General features: G+C 41.0%; 1 protein-coding gene across 1 annotated transcript in view; it reads right to left on the reverse strand.

Annotated features, from left to right (window-relative positions):
* The window catches only part of LOC129089727 (transcription factor COE3-like), a 136314-nt gene that overhangs the window by 29078 nt on the left and 92416 nt on the right, over positions 1–14820 (reverse strand).

Consider the following 14820-nt stretch of genomic DNA (forward strand, 5'->3'; position numbering starts at 1 on the left):
TCTTGACGGCAGATTTGCAGCATCAGAGGAGACGAGCAGACGCAGCGAACAGCAGGTCAGAGCTGTGAATATTTACACATTTATGAGCCGAGGCGTTCACTTCCTCCAGATACTAAAAATGATCTGTGAAAAAACTGGAACATCTGCAGACGGGTTGATGATCGGGAAGGTCCTGCTTGATTAATAATGTTCAAATAATCAGATCGGCCAAGTTTTAAAAGGAGCTTTAACAGTCAAATAAAAGCCGGTGTCACCTATATAAAATATACTTTTACATACTGTAAAATGAAAGCAGAAGGCAGTATAAAATAATACCATGAGAGGACGGTAAAAGAGAATAATATGAGTAAAAATTCAGTTTATATAAAACTATGCAGACAGTGGAGGAAGTACTACAGAAGAAGGTAGTAGTACTGAGAGAGTGGTAGTGAGAGTGTAGTAACAGATACAGTCATATAAGTACTGCAGTAACAGTTGTAATTGTAGTTGCAGTAGAACTTGTAGTAGTAGGCATACTTACACTAATAGTAGTACTTGCAGTGACAGTAGTAGGCGTACTTACAGTATCAGAAGAACAGTAGTGGTAACAGTAGTTCTCGCAGTAATTTTAGTACTTGCAGTAACAGTTGTTCTCGCAGTAACAGTAGTACTTGCAGTATCCATTATACTTGCAGGAATGTTAGTACTTGCAGTAACAGTAGTAGGTCAAATCACAGGGATAGTAGTACTTGCAGTAACAGTTGTACTCCCAGTAACAGTAGTAACTTGCAGTAACCTTAGTACTTGCAGTAACCATATACTTGCAGGAATGTTAGTACTTGCAGTAACAGTAGTACTCCCAGTAACAGTTGTACTCCCAGTAAGCTTAGTACTTGCAGTAACCATTCTACTTGCAGTAAAAGTAGTACTTGCAGTCACAGTAACACTAGCAGTAATAAAGTAAAGAGGTTTGTAGAATCAATAAAGTACTAAGTATCATATATTGGCTCATGATTGTATTCAGATCTAACTGTTATTTCAAAATAAAAGCGTGTTAAACATTTTCACTCAGACCCAAAGCTCTGACCACTTTCCCATGAGGCTTTGCTGTCCAAACCCATTAACAAAAGGCCTCGCTGACCAATCACAGCACCAGCCCAACAGTATGTTCCCATGGTAACGCCTGGCTTGTCTCACACAAAAACTTTAACAGCCCACCTCAAAGGTGTCAGAGGTCAAATGGGGGTCACAACAACAACGTCATCAGAGGGTCAGAGTGAGACGAGCCAGACCTGAAACCAGCAACACGCCTGAACCTGAACCCAGATACCCTGAAATCCAGATCCCTGAAGGATCAGTGTAACATTGCGGTGTAGAGTTGAATTCAGGGCGAGGTGATATTTGGTTCTTTGAATATAAGTTTACTGTGTGATACGTTGTCCTAATACTATAAAACACACAAAATCCAATAGTATACAACAATGTGTTGACAGTGTTTGCTTTGGCTTTTATACAAAAAATTTACTTTCTTTACTTATTTAATTTAAGCTGAAAAATAGATCAACAACATATATAAAAAACTGCCAACTTTAAGCCTGAAACTTCCCCAAAAAACTTTGAAAAGATGAAATAAATTGGTTTTAAAAAGAAGGAAATGGTGTCCCACAAGGTTCAATACTAGGTCCTCTGAAATATTTTTTGATTTTCGAACTTAGCAGTGCAATGTCTTTCCTTGATGTATGGATTTCCAGCAGCGTAAATTCCTCACAGAAGATTCATTTCTCAATTTGTCATTCTAATCTGGTTGACATTTAAACCGAAAGTAAAATAGTCCGTTGGACACCACGTAAAGATCCCGGTATTCCTGTACTAAAATGATGAACATCTCCTACATATATTAATTGTACACTGATATTTACAGAAGGAAAGATATCTGCCAGCTGTGATTGGTTGTTTTCTATTACAGTTTTTTTCCCGGGAATGTTGCTACAGTCGCACAGTTTGTAATACTGTATATATATAAATTGCAATATTTCATCAGTGGCCTATAAGCTCCATCAAAATAGTTTTACCTCCTCCTTTACAAAAAGTATTTTTGACACAGGGTCCCTCAAGATCAGGAACCAAATGCAGCATCTCCCTAAAGCTGCTTGTCATATCAACACATTATAAATTTAATTACCACAAACCAGTTGACACAGTCAGCCTGGAGCTTCTCGTGGTCCCGTGGCAGCTGCTCACCAATTTTAGGAATTAATTCGGTGCATAAATATCTCGATATAGTAGAAAATATATTGTCCGTTTACGTTTAAATGGATAAAAAGTGGTGGAGTGTCCTTTGTCTTTTTCCTCTGTCCTTTATGTATCCTCATGTACATAAAATATCCTGTTAGAAACTTCCCATATTTATTCTAGCAGCTTTCACTCTGCATCATCGTCGTTGTTTTTTGTGTTGATGTGTATACTTTTGCATTCTTACATTTCATGTTGTACATACAAGTTGAATGTTTATCCTTTGTTCCTCTTGGATCTTCTTTTTGTTTGTTTGTTTATTTGTCTATTTCTTTGTATTAGTGAGTCAAATTCCTTGTATGGTTATGCATCATGGCCAATAAAGCTGGTTCTGATTCTGATCCTAAATCAGCTGTGTTAAAACTGAACTCCAGGTGAGGATCACCTGCTCCGACAGAGAATCAGAGATGAAGTGAGGGTAAACCTTCTTCTTCCTCTTCCTCTTCCTCTTCCTCGTGTTCAGTCCGTGATAAATTTGTGCGTCTTTTCTGCGGGTGCCGGCTGATAACAGATCAGAGGATCAGAGGTCTGGAGGGAGGACGCTGGATTACTGGAACATCTCTGCAGGCTCATTACCCACGCTCACAATTCCACGGGCCTCCATGCTTCAGAGGAGCAAGTATACATCCACTAAGCCTCTGTTTACATCCTCCTCCTCACAACTGTTTACATTTATTTATCGCTCGCTATTTTTCATTTGCTGCTTCTCACCGCCGCCGGGCCTCTCTGAGTGGGAATCAGATTTCTTTCTGCTTTGTACATATTTACCAAGCCGGAGATGAAATATGCACTTTGGGAAAGGAGGGGGGGGGGGAGGAGGGGGATCCCCGCTCACCTTTACCTTCTTATTGTTTGGCGGTGATGGCCGTGTCGAAGGCGCAGTCATGTCCCAGATGAGCTGCATAGATTTGACTTCATCTGCAGCCGCTCTGCGTGGCTTCCTCCTGTATTACACTTATCATTTCAAATAGACTCCGTGTTCCGTATGAAACAGGCGGCCGAGTGGCGACTCCCCCGACACGTCTCCATCCCACGCCAGCGTGTGCTGCAATTTCCCATCTCCCCCGGCTGTATGATTGATGTGGGGTCGGAGCGGCGTTTGGCCTCGCTGCCCAGCAGATCGCCACCGCTGATGATTCCTCACTTCCTTCAGGGCTGGGTGGTGGGGGGGTAGTGGGGGTTGACAGACAGCAACATGCTGAGCCTTAAGTGGACGGGCTGATTTGTTTTGCTGCTTGTCAAGTGGCCAACTGGCGTCAGCTGGGGCCGAGGCTGTTGACAAGCAGCCATAACACCCTGGATGCATCCTTTCACCGGCTTATTGATCCGCTGCTTTATTCCTCCCAACTTTCAATTCATCACTCAGTCATCAGAGAGAGAGAGAGGAGGCCGACACAAACAACAACAACAGAATGAGATGCTACTTTGGTTTGTTAACTACAGATTTATCTCTACCTTCAACAAAAACCTGAAATCTAAAGAAACCATCTGGCGTTATGCTATATTTTGTCATGTTTAAATCATAAACTGTATATAAGAAGTGGACGTATTCATCATGACGTCACCCACTGGTTTCTATACTGATGTTTTGAAGCTCAGAGTTTGGTGGTTTTGCCATCTACATCTTGGACTACGGCCGTCGCCATGTTGTTTTTTTGGCAACCAATGAACAGAAGTTACCATTTTGGAATGTAAATGAGTGACGTAGAGATGACGTATACGTCTCTGGTAGCCTGATAGCTGCTTTATGGTCTGTTTGACTCTAAATGGAGCATCATTTACTAAATGAACATCATGCTGTATTGAAGAAGACTTGAAACTAGAGATTGAGACCATAAACTCATGTTTACAATGTTTACTGAGGGAATAAATCAAGAGAGAAGTAGAGTCATTTTCTCATAGACTTCTATACAACCAGAGGAGTCGCCCCCTGGTGGACACTAGAGAGAATGCAGACGGCTTCATTGCATCCTGGTTCAGACTCAAACCAACATGCTGGTCCATCTCTTAATACTGTCCGAATACTGTCTGATTTTAAGCATTTTTTACACTTAAATTTGAACAGATTTGTATCATTTTTGCACAACAACCTTTTCATTTTGGAGGAACTTAATGTTTCTCAAACACTCCTAAAACCAAACCTCCTTCCTCAGCCATTCAGCATTCGTTTGGGTCTTTTTCTTTTCCGTTTTGTAGAATAAATGCAGAGCATCATCACCAGATTTTTTTTACACGAGTGAACTCTGTAATAATTAAAATGAGACTAATAAGAGCTGGGCGGTCGCCGTCCAGAGAGATCAAACCTCTGCGGCTCCTTGTGGTGACACACGAGGAACCCGATCAAGAGATTTGAGGGATCAAACTCGTCCCTGCTGACAGACGGCTGCCAGGTATTTTCAGGACTGCAGGTAACCTCTTCTCGGGGGATTGACGCTGCGCCGTCTCTCCGTAGAGCGACCGTAACCCCGGATGAACATCTCGCCGCCTCCCGGAGCGACAGAAGAACACCCACTCCCCTTCTGCTTCCTCCTCCGAGATCGCAACCACCTCAGATCAGAGCGAACATCCGCCCAGATCCAGCGTGTTAATCAGAGAATAATTACCTCCTCCTGATTAGAGCCCGGCGACAAGGAGAGTGCCTCAAAGAAATAGGCCCCCCACCCACTCCACCTGAGAAGTTATTATTTTCTGGAGTCGCGGCCCAAAAAATGCCCCTGCAGAAACAGCTAATTACCAGACATTAGTTCCCCCGCAAGTCCCCGGTCCTCCTAAGTGGAGCGGTGCCGCGGTGCTCTTTGATATATGAAATGTGGTGCGTCTCTGCAGAGAGTAGAGGAGGGATTCCCCCGACGGAGAGCACACTTCTGCTGTCTATTAAAAGACGAGACAGGAGATCAAAGAAGACGCTGGAGTTGTTCCGCTAACAGAAATGCATCAACCAGCTCGCGGGTTTTAACCGTGTGAGGGTCAGCTGGGCCGAGGTCAACAGAGGTCAGCTAGAAGAACTCAACACCACTAGGCTGGACCTGAATCAGTTCAATTACACAGAATATTCAACTTCCTGTCGTGTGATTGTGTTTCCTGATGTTTATCATCCTGATCTTTACTGATGTTTCTTCATCAATACGCCTCATTATTAACAAATAATTTATCATTATATACATTATTAACACTACTATTAAACAACTTTGAATATTCTTAATATGACATCGACAAGTGTCTCCCAAACAAACTTTGCACTGCAATTTTGTCATGTTTTGTCATAATTGTGCATCATTTTGGTCATTTTGCATCCGTATTTGTTGTTTTACATATTTTGTGGTCACTCTATGTCCTACAGTGGATGTTTTGCACAGTTTTTTACTCATTTTGTGACTCTTTGTGGTAATTTAGTGCGTATCTGGATCCTTTCTGCGTTCTCTTGTGGTGGTGTGTAGTTTCTTTCTGGTCATTTTTGCTTATTGGGGTCATTTTGCATCTGTATTTGGTTGTTTTACATTTATTTGGTCATTTTATGTCCTATTGTGAGCATTTTATACCGTTTTTAGTCATATCCTCTTTCTGACCTGTTTGTCCTTTTGTTATCATATTTAGTCTCTTTCTGGTCTTTTTGTCTGTTTGTGCTCATATTGTTCCTTTGAGTCTTTTCTGTACCTTTCAGTGTTGCTTTACATGTTTTACAATAACGTTTATATTGATTATCCTCCTTTAAAAACTGTCTTAATACATTCTAATAAAAATAGTGAGCAACAGATAAAAAAAAGCTTTGAGTTTAAAATGCTGATTGCAGTTGGAAGAAATATACATTACTATATAATCAAATTTTAAGAAATTAAAAAAGATGCTAAACTAGAACAGATAAGAATAAGGCACTAAAGTCTCTTTTATTTAAGATGTGAACACAGTTTATTTTCTTTCATAAAGTATCAGCTCTCCGTTAATGATGAACTAATATCATCATTTGTTATACTTAAGCTCTATTTATTTAAAGACATTAATATATATCTATATAGGCTAATTTATACCTATTTGTTTATTTATTTATGATGATACCTCTGAAACCAAACCTCCGTCCCTCACAAAGTCTTTACGGCTTCAGAGCTGCCTGTCAATCACCGTTTAAAGTTCATGAAATTTCTATGAGCATCGATTGCAGCAGAGACGGTTGGAAGAGGAGGGGGAGGAAAGGGGGAGGAGGGGAGGAGGGGAGGTGTTAGTGACTCCATTGATTGATCAAGTGTCTCTCAGAGTCTCTCCTCACTTCCCCCTCTCTGCTGCTGTGAAACACGCTGACATGCTGCGAGGCGTCTGTGTGTGTGAGCGAGAAGCTGCTGCAACAACGACAACAACAACAACACAGGTGAGGCGCTTTAAACACACAGGTGAGGCGCTTTAAACACACAGGTGAGGTGCTTTAAACACACAGGTGAGGTGCTTTAAACACACAGGTGAGGCGCTTTAAACACACAGGTGAGGTGCTTTAAACACACAGGTGAGGTGCTTTAAACACACAGGTGAGGTGCTTTAAACACACAGGTGAGGTGCTTTAAACACACAGGTGAGGTGCTTTAAACACACAGGTGAGGTGCTTTAAACAGGTGAGGCCTTCAGAGAAGTTTTCTTTACAAGCACATGAGGGTGTTCGGACAGATGTGAGCTAACACAACGGCGTGAGAGAAAAGGGACGTTTTGACATCGTCACTAAAAAGTGAAAGTTAGAAACGTAAAGGTGAAACATCGAAGACATTATTTATCAGTTTGGAGTAAATCAGCTGTTTCTAATCTTTTTGTTTTTCAGAGTTCACGTGTCGATCAGCTGCCTAAATAAACGTGTTTGTGACGTTTTATGTTACTTATTTAAACCCAGTTTTAAGACTTATAATACTTTGTTTTAATTATAATTTGAGTGTCTGATTGTACAATAAAACAAGTTCAATGACCGCATTAAAAACTTGTAAATTACAGCTTTTTCTTCTCTCTATTTACATTTTTTTTCACTAAAATGTTCAGGAGAATGTCCATCGTGTGTCACTTCACTTAAATATTTAAATTATGCAAAAAATAACTTTGTAATTTGCTCATTCTGGGCCTTAAACTCCACTTTACATTAACAGATATTAACGTCTGGAGCATGAAGTTATTTAAAAACACAAATGACTAAAAGGAAAGCAATAAATTAACAGTTTCCCATCAGCACCTCTGTATGAAAACATCACACCACATCTGGAAATCACACCTGAACAATGAACACTGAATCCTACACATATAGAAAACTGACTTTTGTGTCGCTTTGAACCCAATAAAGCGAGGAACGTTCTCGGTCATCGTGAGCGGAACCGTTAAAGAACAGAACCGTGATGAGTGTTTCTTTGTTTCCTCTCCGAAGGTGCAGAATCTGATCCTGAGACAGTTACACATAATTGCCTCCATGTGTTACCGTGACAGTAATTAAACAATAAAAATTCAGAAGTCAATTAGTGAAAGCTGCTTCACATGAGAGGGGGAGGGGGTGAGAGGGGGGGGGGGGGGGGGGGAGGGGGAGGAAACTTCTTCTTCTCCTCCAGAAATCTTTACGGCGGCTCAGATTGGAGGTTTAACTCTCGGTTTCATGTTCACAAGACCTTTAGCAGACCTTTATGGAACAATCTGCTAATGCCTTGTGTGTGTGTGTGTGTGTGTGTGTGTGTGTGTGTGTGTGTGTGTGTGTGTGTGTGTGTGTGTGTGTGTGTGTGTGTGTGTGTGTGTGTGTGTGTGCAAGAACAAAGCGTACAGAGCGCTTCATTGTATTTCCTCGAGCAGTGAATCATAAAATGGGTTAAGAGTGTAATTTAAAGCTCAGATTTTTGTTAAAATATAAAATGTACATTATTATTTAAATATATTTTATAAATAAACAACTTTAAATACTCTTAATATCACACTGAGGAGTGAACACCAGACTGAAAAATACATAATATTGTGTGTTTTTACATCTTTTTTGTCATTTTATATCTGAATGTTAGTTGTTTTTAATGCTTTTGTAATAATTGTGTGTCATTTTGTGGCTGTTTTCTATCTTTTTAAGTCATTTTGAGACACAATTTAGTGTGTTACTTTGTCCTTTCTGCTTCCTTTTTCTAGTTGTTTTGAATAATTGTTGTACTTTATCATCTGAATGTGGTTGTTTTACATGTTTTTGTGGTAATCTTGTGTGTTATTGTGGCTTTTTTGCACCATTTTCAGTCATTTTGCAACTCTTTGTGGTCATTTTGTGCTTTACTGCGTCCGCTCTGGGTGCTTTTGTGGTCGTATTTTATATCTTTCTTGTTGTTTTGTCTGTTTTGCTACAATTTATGGTCATGTTGCATATTCTGCACCATATTGTGTCCTTTCTGCATTAGTTTTTTCTGGTTGTTTTGTCTTGTTGTGGTCATTTCTGCCTTATTTTGGGTCTTTCTGCATCCTTTGTGTTCTGAGGTCTGCCCTCTCCAAATGCTTTTCTAGTTTTGATTGTTTTTTGTGTTTGATGACGTTATTTAAAGACATTCCAAGTAAAGATTCCTGGTCAAACAAAAAAAATCTAAAATAGAATTAATTTTTTTTCTTGGGAAATATTGTGTAGTTTAACATCTTAATGCCTTAAAACATATTCAAATTATAAACAAATAATTGCTTTGTACAAAGAGGCCAAGTAAATAATCCCTTTTAGTAGATATGCTAACCCTGAAGTTTGACCTCTGACCTCCCGGTGGACCGGAGGAGGACCATCAGAGAACACTGAGCGTTTGAATCAGCAGATATTGGATCGTTTTCCCTCCAAAGACAAAACACTGAATCCACTTTGGTCCTTTTATCAAAACAATTAGACGCTCGAGTGGAGTGGAATTTATTTGTAGAGCTCCTTAATCTCAGTGACCGTCCCAGAGGGATCTGAACACCCACAATGCAACACTGCCAACACAAAACAACTACTACATCATCTGTTTTCAGCCGTTACCATGGAGACGTGACACAGAGATCAAGGATACGTGTAAAAAGAATTAAGACAGATAGAAAAACAACACAGGTCAGAAATGTTTTAGACTTTAGATGTAGGTGTTGGCTCATAAAACTGACCTTTGACCTCCTTCAGAGCTTTCTCTGTCTGACCTCCTCCCTTCTTGTGTGTGTGTGTGTGTGTGTGTGTGTGTGTGTGTGTGTGTGTGTGTGTGTGTGTGTGTGTGTGTGTGTGTGTGTGTGTGTGTGTGTGTGTGTACATGTGCATACGTTAACATGTTTGACATCCACAATCCGCCTTCATTTGAAACCAGAGGTGAAATGTACATTTACATTTTCTGTTGTTTTTTATCCCCATCGATCGTTCACCTCTTTGTGGTCGTTTTTCATCGTTCTCAGATTGTTTTGTGACCTGAAGGTTATTTAAATATCATTTATATCTTTTTTGTTCATCAATAGTCATTTTGCGTCTCTTTATGGTCGTTTTGTATCTCTTTGTGGTCAACTAGCCTATGTTATAGTCATTTTCTGTCATTAGTTTTTAGTCTTTGTGGTTATTTTAGGTTCCTTTGGAGTTGATTTGCGTCTCTTTATAGTCTGTTTACGTCTCTTCAAGGTAGTTTTGCCTCTCTTTAAATAATTTGGTGTTTTTTTTGTTACTTTGTCTCTCTTTGTTTCTCCTTTTGGTTGTTTTGTATGTGTTTTTGCCTAGCTGTTAGTCATTTTGTGTCCTTTTTTTGTCATTTTGCGTCTCTTTGTTGTCATTTCACTTCTCTCTGAAGTTGTTTTGTGTCTTTTTGTGGTTGTTTTGCATCTCTTTTATTTTTCAAACCTACTCTTTCTGGGGTCCCTGCTTTAGATTCTTAGAAAATCTTAATTATATTTTAGAAAATAGTGCAATGCAACTTTTTAGCATCAGCAACTTTCTTGTTTCCATGGTGATCCTACAGTCACAGTCACGTATGGCCGGTCAGCTGTCCACATACTTTTGGCCACATACTGTTTGAATACTTATCTAACAGAGATGCAGCAGGTCTGACATGATGTCATCCGTCTTTTACCATCGACTCACAGTTCAGCCACACCTCCTCTCTGGGGGGCTTCAGGCATGTCGAGGCCTGCCAGAGGCAAATCCCCCCGAGGATGACTCCCCCTCTCCCCCATCCCTCCCCCTCCATCACACACCAGTGCTTCTCAAACGCAGGCTGAAAGCTAAGCCTCCTTCAGGGGCAGCAGAACCATCCATTTGGGGTAAATTATGAAGAATCATGCTCCACGTTCTGCACATTATTTATATTAAAGTGAGTGAACACAAACAGCTGACTGCACCAGTTAAACTTTCACACACATGAACTCCAGTGTGGCTCAGACTGGGAACCGACTGGGAGCAGAAACAGAGTCCACATCAATAATCTGCTGCAAACATGATCTCCATATTAGGAATCAATATTTTCCCTTCTGTCTGTTTTCTAAACCAGGAACCACATCGCCTCTCCTCCTCTTTCTCCTTCCCTCATAAACACTCTCCTCTTTCTTTTTCTCCTCCTCCTCTTCACCACCACCACCTCCTCTCTTTTCTCCTCTTCCATTTGCAAGAATCTTACTTCAATCTCGTCCTCTCCTCTTTCTCTCCCCCTCCATCTCTCCTCCTCCTCCTCCTCTTCTTGTCGTCTAAATCTCTGACTTCCATCATCTCAGTTCCCCCCCCCCCCCCCTCCCTCCTCTCCTCCCCCTTGTTCTCCCTCTCCGGGGCTGCAGATCCCCTGGTGCAGCTGCAGGAGGAGGGGGAGGTGTTCGGGGTTGAAATTAATGAGAGGAGCCTGGAGGTATTGACTTTCCTGGGAAAACACAGCTCTCTAAAAATCAGTGGCCAAGCGCCGCAATAACTCAGCACCCATCGATCCCACAATACCACCCACCCACCCCCCCGCCTCCTCCCCCATCCTCCCCCATCCTCCCCCATCCTCCCCCATCCTCCCCCTGCAGGCCGCATTGATCCGTGCATTACAAGCTCTGGGGCCAGCAGTGGACCCAGCAGTACCGCCCGGCTGGGTGACGAAACCTACACAGCCAAAAAACTACAAAACCTGGAAACCCACTGGACTACAGAATTTAAAAGAATTTACAAACCTACTTATCGGAAAAGAATACCAACAGACCCAAAGATACAACTTTGCACAACAAACCTGCACAACTAAGAGACTCCACAAAACTACGATCCTCCACAGACAAGAACGCAAAAAATCCTCCACAGACAAAAATAAACCTAGAGACAAAGAACTACAAACCTATGCAACCAAGAAATAACAAATACTACAATACAAAAACAACTAAAAACCTTCTACAAAAGAACTCCCAAAAGAACTAATCCAAACTTGCAGAGCAAAAATAAACTACAAAAGTATAAAAAACACTTTTGTAACTTTTGATTTAGTTTGTTCTTTCAGAGACACTCAGCCTGCATGGACAGATAAAAACCAGTAGAGGGAAGAGAGGAAATGTGTTTTTTATGTTATAAGAATGGGTTGCTAACTGAGTACGTGTACTGTGTGTATTAGTAGAAACATGTGCGTATAATCATAAGTTATAACATGTCTTCAGTTGAGATCATTACAGAGTGCAGCAGCACTCAGTTAACTCCTCTCTCCTCTCTCCTTCTTGTCATTCTGCTGACTCTTTCTTGCCTGTGGCCAATTTTTCAGAGGGAAGCCGGCGGATCAAATCCCGAAGCTGCTTTAAGCTACAGAGAGGAAGAGAGCAGGGGATTCTGGGAAAACACTCGGATCTTACTGCTCGTCACTTCACCTTCGGCTTCACCTCCACTGGAGGAGAGGGAGGAGAAATGTAACCACTGAAACTGAGCTGATGCTCCCATCATGCTACCCCCTTAAGACACAGAGAGACCGCTGGAAACATTACCAAGGCCTACAACTTCCTCCAGGACCACAGGAACCTCCATAGAACCTCTGGAACCTGCATAAGGAACCCTACAACATCCTCAATGTCCGCTGTAGACTCCTCAATGTCACTGAACAACCTCATCAAGGACCACTTCAAGGTGCCTACAACCTCATTTACCTGCAATCAGCTTTAGGTCTCTCTGAAACTTTTCGAGGTCCTTATAACCTTATCAAGAACCTCTGGAAACTCGTTAAGGTTCTTATAAAATCAACTAGAACCTCTGGAAACTCGTTAAGGTCTTCATAACCTCAATTTATGGGATAAAACTACACAAATATACGGTTGAAAAGTTATGAATCAGCTGTTTGTACTTCTTCTTTAACAGTAACTATTTTAACAGAGATACAAATTCAGACCAAGCGTTGGAAATAGTTGGAATGAAATGATTCAAACTTCCATTTAGTGGATGTTCCCACAGTGTAACAGAACATGGAGAATACTGCTGTAGTTATTGTTTGTAAAATTTGGTTTGCAGTCAAGAAAAGCGTCATTGATCATATTGAACTCTAAATATCTAGTTATCCTGTTTTTCTTGGGCTCTCTGCAAACTGTGATTGGTTGGTCCATAGTTTGTTTAGCTGATATACATTATGATCCAGATTTAACTACCTCCTTTTTAATAAAATCAGGAGTAAAATGAAGCAGGCGGCCTGGACTCTGATGAAGCAGTGACAACAGCAGAGAGACTCTTGAAGGAAATGACATCAGCTTTCTCTTCTCCTCCTCAATTATCCACAGCTCGCCCGTTTGGTATTTAAAAGCTCGGGCTCATTTCACATTCATGAACACAACGCGCTGCTGGCACGGCGAGCGAACGCGTTTCTCTCGCTCTTAAAAAAACATGGATGTGCAAATTCAGATGAACCAGCGGTGTGTGTGCGCACAATATGGCCGCCTCCCTGGCAGGAGGAGCGGGGAGAAGAAGACTTGGGAGGGTTACAAGAAAAAAAACTGCACGACATTATGATGCAGCCACCTGTCGGGGTTCAGACGCACGATGCCTTCAGGGACACGCCAGGTTTTTTTGTTGTTTCCTATCAATCAAACCGGAGTCAGATGTTCACGTTTCTTCATTGGATTTGTGGAACGTGTGTGCTGATGCTGACAAAAAACACCAAGTCTGTGTTTTAAAGGAGCAGAACACAGTTTTTCTACTGTGAATCCTGTGTTTTTTATTCTACTGCTCATCAATTAAAAATCTTACTGTGTTGTTTGTTTTTATTATCATTTATGTCCCAAACAGCTGGTATCAAGTTATATTTAGATTTTTCTACAGAAACTGACTCTTTTTGTCCGATAAAGATATGTTTGTATGATAAAATTACACATTTATGTCATTTTAAAAAGAAGCGCTTATCGTCATACCACATTGTTTTATATTGATAAGTATGTGATATTTTAAATTAGATTAAAACAAGACCTTTCTCTGGCATTATCATGAGCAGCATCTAAATGTTATCTACTTATTTCTTTATTTGATTTTCTAGCCATCTTTTAATGAATAAATAATATTCATTCTTTATATTCTTTTGTTGAAACTTGCAGCTGAGAGATTTTAATGACAATAAATACAGATGTGATGTCAAGTTTCATTCTGTACTGAAACGAAGGCAAAGCTATGGAAGCCTGGAAGGACAAATACAGGATTCATATCAGTTTTTTACTTGTCTGTTCTTTGGCAAATTTTTCCTAATTGTTTTAGAAAACGAGCAAAAACTAATTCAATTTCCACAATTCAGAAACATTTTGGTAAATTTCTCCGTTTGAGAATTCCAGGTTTTCCCACATCCTGCAGGATGTCTGGGATCCTTAATAATCCACCACTGGAAGCTTCTATTTACGGATGCTTTCATTTTTCTCCTCTATATTTCTGATTATAGAAGATGTGATATGTGATTTGGATTAAAACGTGTCGGACTGCTCCTTTAAACTCCTGCAGGCCTTTTGCTTTGGTTTCTCTGAGAACACTGAGATAACAACAGGCTCCATTCACAACAGTCAGCCGTATCTGTAAATGGAATCACAGATTAGCATTGCAAAAGGAGGCGGCGGCCGGAACCGTCCATTGTGAGGACGCCTCGCCTCGTCCCTCTTCTGCGCCGCCGTCAGACGAGGCGGCGTTCCTCCAACAAAGAGCCGGAGCGAGAGGAAGGGAAGTGGCGATAAACCGGTGTTAAACAGAACGCCAGAACACGCTCGGCCACGACGCAATGACATTTACTTATCGCACTAAACAGCCTTCCATCTGACCTTTCTGCTGTTTTGAATGACATCTGGATATTCTGACGGAATAATCGGGACAGTAAAAGCACCGATTCAAAGAGAGAGATAAAGGAGTCTTTGGACGGTTCAACTCCGGACAGCAGACAATGAGGCCTGAAGGGCGAGGAGGAGGATTGACACACCGGGGGGGGGATGTTTACTTCACTTTCAGCGCGTAAAAAACAGTTTCCAGTGAAATAACAAACGCTGATCCTGCTCTCAAAACCTTAAACCTTCACTTTAAGCTCGTCTTCAAGCCGATGGAGCTTCTGTCCAACATGAAGAACTGTTAAAAACATGCTTAACTTTGCTTTAAATTCTAGTGGAGATCCGAAAGATTCTGTTTCAGGT

Source organism: Anoplopoma fimbria, chromosome 4 (genome assembly GCF_027596085.1).
Source record: "Anoplopoma fimbria isolate UVic2021 breed Golden Eagle Sablefish chromosome 4, Afim_UVic_2022, whole genome shotgun sequence".
In the NCBI taxonomy this organism is placed as follows: Eukaryota; Metazoa; Chordata; class Actinopteri; order Perciformes; family Anoplopomatidae; genus Anoplopoma; species Anoplopoma fimbria.